Genomic DNA, 8,620 nt, shown 5'->3' on the forward strand with positions numbered 1-8,620 from the left:
TTTTGTACATATGTTCAGTTTTATATTACTCTGTATTTCAATGTCTTAATTTTCTTTCAATAAAAGCAGAAGTCATTTGATATGCTAATCCATTGTCAAATGTAGGGAATTTCTTTCAGCCTTTAAAACTATTTGACTTTATGGTTTTAGCAAATAGAGTATATGGGAAAAGGCAATTAAAGCAAATTATGCTTTAGAACACAATTTCCCATATCTAGAAATTAGAAAGCAAAGTCTAAATATTGGAAATTAATAATTACCTAGAAAATATTTGAATTATTAAAAAGATTATGTCATCCAAAAAGAGATTGTGATGTTGTTTAAGAGACAAAATGATCTTTAACCTTCAGGGTTTTATTGAAAATACTTTATGGTAATATAGGAATCAGGGTAACAACCTGTGATATTTCACTTTTGCAAATTAAATTTTATTGGAGTATAGGTGTTTTAATATGTTGTGTTAGTTTCCACTAAACAGCAAAATGAATCAGTTATACCTATATACATGTGCAGTCTTTTTCGATTTCCTTCCAGTTTAGGTCACCACGAAGTATTGAATACAGTTCCCAGTGATATACAGTAAGTTCTTATTAGTTACTTATTTTATATATTATTATTGGTTTTTAGTCTCTAAGTCATGTCTGACTCTATTGCAACCCCATGGACTGTAGCCTGCCAAGCTCTTCTGTCTGTGGGATTTCCTAGGCAAGAATACTGGAGTGGGTTGCCATTTCCTTCTCCAGGTCATCTTCTCGACCCCAGGGATCAAACCCATGTGTCTTGCTTTGGCAAGTGGATTCTCTTCCACTGAGCCACTAGGAAAGCCCATTTTACATACAGTCGTATATATTAATATATGTCAATCCCAGTCTCTTGATTCACTTTAAGATAAAAAAAGCAAGTGGAACAAAGGAAACATATTAAACTTATAAAACAATCATTTAAAATTATTTAACTGAGTATAGTGAGTTGTTTCTCTCAAGATATTTACTGATTACTGAGTTGAGTTTTTGGTGGATTACTGTTAATTTTGCACTTTGCAGCATAGTTTAAAACTATGGTCTTTCAGGTCATTTCAACCAGTTTTAGGTCTTTGTGGAGGACAGGAACCTGAAGATGGGGAGATGGTCTGAACTGTATTATCCATCTGGTGTGTCACAGAGCATTCCACACTGACTGTTTATTGTATCACTGAGCAGTATATTTATAATCAATAACATTACAATTTCACTTCAAAAATAATAAAACAATTATTTAAATGCTAACTCCCAATTTTAAGAAAAAAAATCTATCCTATTACATTGTAGCTAAATTCTATTTTAAAATGCTTGATTCCTTTCTTTATTGTTCCTGAGTTGTTTCATATCTATTTTTGTTGAGAACTCAGTTCCTGTTCTTCAGGTCAGAGACTTGTCTTCTACGCATTCATTTGATACACAATAGGCCATGCTTTTGACGCTGTATTAAAAATCTCCCTGTAACCATCGTGGGGTAGGCAGAATCCAAGGTGGCCCCCTAATTTCCTCCTGTTGGTGCACACAACCTGCACGACCTGGAGAATGGAGAATACCTATGAATAAGATGGGTTATTACTCCCTTGATTAGGTTGTGCTGTGTGGAGGGACATTTTCCTGCTGGCTTTAAAGAAGCTGCCGTATTGTGACAGGGCCACGTGGCTAGGATCTGAGGGTTGTCTCTAAAATCTGAGATCAGTCCCTGGGGACCCCAGTCCTACAGCTGCAAGAGACTAAGTTCTGCCAACAACCTGAATGAGCTTGGAAGAGGACTCTGAGCCCCAGATGGGAACACAGCCTAGGCCAAAATCTTGGTTACATCCGTGTTAGACCCCAGCAGAGACCCCAGCTGCATTGTGCCTGGACTTCTGACTTACAGATACTGTGAGACAGTAAGTGGATGTTGTCTTAAGTCTCAAAGATTGTGGTAATTTGTTTGCAGCAATAGAAAACTAACATGATCTGAGTTCCTTTTCTATATTCTTTTCATTCCTTTTCAACCATAGATTAACCAGTAGCAAGAGTGCCCTACATGATTAATCTCAACATTGGCAATTAAGACAATAATTGTAATGGAAACTTGACTAATCAAAGCTGATTTACCTTGTGTTAAGGCAACATTCTGTAAGTGCTGCTTATCAGAGCCACTTCTACATTTATATGTGTGTGTTTTCTAAATTCAGATATAATGTTTTTAAAATTCCTTGCTGTTGTTCTGTCGCTGTTGTGTCCAACTATGCTACCCCGTGGACTGCAGCATGCCAGGCTTCCTTGTCACTCTCGGAGTTTGTGAAAACTCATATCCATTGAGTTGGTGATGCTATCTAACCATCTAATCCTCTGCCAACCCCTTCTCCTTTTTCCTTCAACCTTTCTCAGCATCAAGGTCTTGTCCAATGAGTCAGTTCTCCACATCAAATGGCCAAAGGATTGGAGCTTCAGCATCAGACTTTCCAATCAATATTCAGGGTTGATTTCCTTTAGAATTGACTGATTTGGTCTTCTTTCAGTCTGAGGGACTCTCAAGAATCTTCTCCAGCATCACAATTCAAAAGCATTAGTTCTTCAGCTTTCAGGCTTCTTTATGGTCCAACTCTCACATCCATATGTGGCTACTGAAAAACCATAGCTTTGACTGTATGAACCTTTGTTAGCAAAGTGATGTCTCTAGTTTTTAATACCCTGTCTAGGTTTGTCATAGCTTTCTTTCCAAGGAGCAAGGGTCTTTCAATTTCATGGCTGCAGTCACCATCTGCAGTGATTCTGGAGTCCAAGAAAATAACATCTGTCACTGCTTCCACTTTTCCCCCTTCTATTTGCCATAAAGTGATGGGACCAGATGCCATGATCTTAGTTTTCTGACTGTTGAGTTTCAAGCCAGCTTTTTCACTGTCCTCTTTCACCCACACCAAGATGCTCTTTAGTTCCTCTTCACTTTATGCTATTGAGAGTGGTATCATTTGCATATTTGAGGTTGTTGATATTTCTCCTGGCAATCTTAATTTCAGCCTGTGATTCATCCAACTGGCATATTTCTCATGATGAACTCTGCATATAAGTTAGATAAGCAGAGTGACAATATACAGGCTTGATGTACTCTTTTCACAATTTGGAACTGGTCTGTTATTCCATGTCCAGTTCTAACTGTTGTTTCTTGACCTACATACAGGTTTCTCAGGAGATAGATAAAGTGTCTGGTATTCCCATCTTTTTAAGAATTTTCCACAGTTTGTTGTTATCCACACAGTCAAAGGTTTTGGCTTAGTCAATGAAGCAGAAGTAGATGTTTTTCTGGAATTCCCTTGCTTTCTCTATGATCTAGCAAATGTTGGCAATTTGATTTCTGATTCCTCTGCCTTTTCTAAATCCAAGTTTTACATCTGGAAGTTCTTGGTTAACATACTGCTGAAACCTATCCTGAACTGAACGATTTTGAGCATAACCTTACTAGCATGTGAAATGAACACAATATGTCCTTAATTGTTGCTTAAATATTTTCATAAAGTTAGTTTTATGAAATTGCATTGATATAAAAAGTCATGGTTTATGTGGAAGTTTACCTGTCGTGGGCCATGATTATTTTTCCTTACTAAGTGTGACCAGCACTTTGTGTCTTAAGGCAGAGTTAGATTTTATGTCATGGCAAAAGGCAGAAGTTACATGTTGATAATATTACTTTGACAACTTACTTAAACCAAGCTGTCTTAGATTAGATTGATATTATCAAGGTTGAGTAATAGTTGAACTGGTTGTAAGTTGGACCCATTTGAAGTTCCCGCTTTTTACTTTATTCACACATTATCATCTCACCTCAGATAGTCAACTAATTCTTCTTTGTAAATGGACTGCTATATGTATAAAATCAAAGTCATGTATAGAGGTTAAAAATTAAAAATGAACAAATTTATATCAAATAATGCAATAAAAATGATGCTCCAAATCTAAATATTGGTATCAGATGCTGCTGCTGCTGCTGCTAAGTAGCTTCAGTCGTGTCCGACTCTGTGTGACCCCATAGATGGCAGCCCACCAGGCTCCCCCATCCCTGGGATTCATCAGGTAAGAACACTGGAGTGGGTTGCCATTTCCTTCTCCAATGCATGAAAGTGAAAAGTGAAAGTGAAGTCACTCAGTCCTGTCCAGCTCTTAGCAACCCATGGACTGCAGCCTACCAGGCTCCTCCATCCATGGGATTTTTCAGGCATGAGTACTGGAGTGGGTTGCCATTTCCTTCTCCAGAGGTATCAGATGAGAAAGAGTTTAAAGAAAAAGAAAAGCATTAAAATGAATAAAGTGGTTATTTTTTAGTAGGTGAAAGATACCAAAATACAATGAAATTCTAACAAAATGAAACTTTTACAAAGCTAGTAGAATATCAAAATCCATGAAAGAAAATACATTGTAAATCAAAGAAAGATTTAAAAAACCCCACAACTGTTGAAGAAGACGTCAATACAATATAATACAACTCAATACAATACAATAGTCTCTAATTATTTAAAAACAAATAGGTTAAGTTAGTCAGACAAAGGAAGACAAATATATGATATCAGTTATATGTGAAACTAAAAAAAGAGAACAGATAAATTTATCTACAAAAAGAAAATACAATTACAGATGTAGAAAACAAACAGAGGGGGAAGGATAGATTGGGACACTGGGATGGACACATACAGACTACTATGCACCATCCTGCTCCGTGTCTGGTACCTGATCCTCAATGCTGTGGTACTGCTGATTCTGTTGAGCACCCTGGCTGATCCAGATTATCACCACTTTTCAAGTTCTGACCTCGGGGGTGACTTTGAGTTCATGGATGATGCCAACATGTGCATTGCCATCGTGATTTCTGTTCTCATGATCCTTATCTGTGCCATGGTTACGTACAGAGCATACAAGCAATACACAGCCTGGATCATCCCATTCTTCTGCTATCAGATCTTTGATTTTTCCCTGAACACCTTGGTTGTGGTCACCATACCTGTTTATCCAAACTCCATCCAGGAATACATACAACAGCTGCCTCCTGATTTTCCTTACAAAGATGATATCATGTCAGTGAATCCTACCTGTTCGGTCCTCGTTATTCTTCTGTTTACCAGCATTATCTTGGCTTTTAAGGGTTACTCGATTAGCTGTGTTTGGAACTGCTACCGAAATATCAATAACCTCAGATATGCAGATGACACCACCCTTATGGCAGAAAGTGAAGAGGAACTAAAAAGCCTCTTGATGAAAGTGAAAGAAGAGAGTGAAAAAGTTGGCTTAAAGCTCGACATTCAGAAAACAAAGATCATGGCATTTGGTCCCATCACTTCATGGGAAATAGATAGGGAAACAGAAAGTGTCAGACTTTATTTTTTTCGGCTCCCAAATCACTGCAGATGGTGATTGCAGCCATGAAATTAAAAGACTCTTACTCCTTGGAAGGAAAGTTATGACCAACCTAGATGGCATATTGAAAAGCAGAGACATTACTTTGCCAACAAAGGTCTGTCTAGTCAAGGCTATGGTTTTTCCAGTGTTCATGTATGGATGTGAGAGTTGGACTGTGAAGAAAGCTGAGCACTGAAGAATTGATGCTTTTGAACTGTGGTGTTGGAGAAGACTCTTGAGAGTCCCTTGGACTGCAAGAAGATCCAACCAGTCCATTCGGAAGATCAGCCCTGGGATTTCTTTGGAGGGAAAGATGCTGAAGCTGAAACTCCAATACTTTGGCCACCTCATGTGAAGAGTTGACTCATTGGAAAAGTCTCTCACGCTGGGAGGGGTTGGGGGCAGGAGGAGAAGGGGACGACAGAGGATGAGATGGCTGGATGGCATCACTGACTCGATGGATGTGAGTCTGAGTGAACTCCGGGAGTTGGTATGGACAGGGAGGCCTGGCATGGTGCTGCTCTTGGAGTCGCAAAGTGTCGGACATGACTGAATGACTGAACTGACCTGAACTGAACCGAACCGATATATTGATGGCAGGAACTCCTCTGATGTCCTGGTTTATGTTACCAGCAACAACACTACATCTTGATTCCAGCTTGTGCTTCATTCCCCTGGGCATTTCATTTGACGTACTCTGCATATCAGAGAAGGCAATGGCACCCCACTCTAGTACTCTTGCCTGGAAAATCCCGTGGACAGAGGAGCCTGGTAGGCTGCAGTTCATGGAGTCGTTGAGTCGGATATGACTAAGCAACTTCACTTTCATTTTTTACTTTCATGCATTGGAGAAGGAAATGGCAACCCACTCCAGTGTTCTTGCCTGGAGAATCCCAGGGACAGGGAGCCTGGTGGGCTGCTGTCTATGGGGTTACACAGAGTTGGACACGACTGAAGCGACTTAGCAGCAGCATATGTAGAATTATTTATTTTAAAAATTAGTATTTAATTTTATTTACCTTTTTTTTTTTCTTTTGATGGTGTAGCATTCAGGATCTTAGTTCTTGGAGCATGGATCAAATCCGTGCCTCCTGCAATGGAAGCCTAATGTCCTAAGCACTGGACAGCCAGGGAATTCCCAAGTCTAGCTATTTAAAGCAAAAGACATTTGACTCAGATAATTCAGTTCACACAAAATGGCTGGAAAGAGAAGGGAACTGGGCTATGATTCCCAGAATCACACTGCCCAATGGGCCTGCAGGGCTGCTGCTACCTTTGCCATGATCAGAGAAGTGGGTAATCACGCAAACTCCGCCTGAACTGTCAAGGTCAAGAGCACAACCCTGGAGCTGTGATCCAGCATCTGGAGACTGCTGCTCGTGCCTCCATTGCAAGTGCTTGTAAGCTTAGTGACCTGGCACTGAGGCAATACCATCTTTGTCCTTACTTGCTAGCTGCAAGAGACAAAATAAGAAGTCCCCTGCTTCACCCACACCTTCCCAATCTTGAGGTTTGGATCAAGGATCTTACATTTTCAGTGTGATCTATTTCACATCTACATTTGAAATTGCCAGTTAACCTTGGAAATACAGATTTTAGCTTTCCAGACTTTGTAGTTCTAAAAAACTCTTTAAAAAATAGAGAGAATGGCTACTTTGTGCCAGATTGATCATGTCTACCATGTCTGTGAGACTAAAACAAAACTTTAAAAATATTGAGGGTGTATTTGAATCAAAATATATATTTTTAATGCTAATAAATGGAATTATGCAAATCAGTCTCAGACCATGAATTAATAAAAATGGTAATCTATAAAACAGATGTAAGCCAAATAATTGATGCCTTTAAATTGTGGTGTTGGAGAAGACTCTTGGGAGTTCCTTGGACTGCAAGGAGATCAAACCAGTCAACTCTAAAGGAAAGCAACCCTGAATACTTATTGGAAGGACTGATGTTGAAGCTGAAGCTCCAATCTTTTGGTCACCTGATGCAAAGAGCTGGCTCCTTGGACAAGACCCTGATGTTGAGAAAGAATGAAGGCAGGAGAAGGGGGCAGCAGAGGATAAGATGGTTAGATAGCATCACTAACTCAATGGATATGAATGTGAGCAAATTCAGGGAGATAGTGAAGGACAGGAAAGCCTGGCATGCTGCTGTTCATGGGATTGCAGAGTTGAACATGACTTAGGGACTGAACAACAACAAAGCAAATAAAAACAGCCTCAAAGATTGGAATTAGAAATTGTCCTATGAAATTTTGGGATCAAGTATGAAATTGAATCTATAGGACCCTTATAAAATAATGATGATGAAAGGTCACATAGTAGCATTTTTTCAGAATGAGATGAAAGATATAGAGTCAAATATATAGCATTAAATGCTTCCATTCTCAAAAGATCTGAATTCCTGGTCTTCTCTTTGACATCAGCTACTCAAAATAACTTTGCCTTCAAATTAAAATAAGAAATGAGATAGTTTTTATATACCAAGTTTTCAATTTTTGAAACTGTAATTTTCAGAGTCATCAGGGGGAGAGTGACAATGATATATTGCATACTCAGAAAAATTATAAATTCATACAAAAACTTTGAAGGGTAATTTGGCAATGTGTATCAAAAGCCTTAAAATGAGTAAGCTTTGATTCAGTGTTACCATTTTGGAAACATTATCCCAGGAAGGTGGTCAGAAATATACACAAAGAGCTAAGAATAGGTTAGCTAGTAAAGCACTATTTAGCAAAATTGTTCAATATTAGTGAAAGGTTAGATAAATTATGGTATGGTGTTAGTTCAGTGCTCTGTAACTTGAAAATATTGTTTTGGAAAATATATTTAATAACTTGGAAAATATTCATGATATATTATATAGATGTTCATTTATTATATATGTAGAGAATAGTTTACAAAATAACATGGAAAACATGACTATATACACACACACACACACACATATATACACACATATATATAATCTAAAATAATGCTGGAAAGCTAATGGAAGTGTATTAACAGGTTTGTAACTGTGGTTGATATATCAGTCAAGATAGGTTACATTATAGTTTGGAAACAAGAAAAACTGAAACCCCAGTGGCTTAATATACAACGGTTTATTTATTTGCTCTCTCTTAAGGTCTGCTGAGGGTACAGGCAGCTTTCCAGGGCAGCTGTCTTCCATGTGGGAGCATAGAACCATCCTCCCGGTTGGGAGCACAAACTAACTTGATCATGTGG

At 38.5% G+C, this 8,620-nt stretch overlaps 1 pseudogene; it reads left to right on the forward strand.

Annotated features, from left to right (window-relative positions):
* The first annotated feature begins 4,676 nt into the window (after nt 1-4,676).
* LOC138445187 (lysosomal-associated transmembrane protein 4B pseudogene) lies at nt 4,677-6,042 on the forward strand (annotated as a pseudogene).
* Nucleotides 6,043-8,620: the final 2,578 nt, after the last annotated feature.

This window comes from Ovis canadensis, chromosome 8, assembly GCF_042477335.2.
Source record: "Ovis canadensis isolate MfBH-ARS-UI-01 breed Bighorn chromosome 8, ARS-UI_OviCan_v2, whole genome shotgun sequence".
In the NCBI taxonomy this organism is placed as follows: Eukaryota; Metazoa; Chordata; class Mammalia; order Artiodactyla; family Bovidae; genus Ovis; species Ovis canadensis.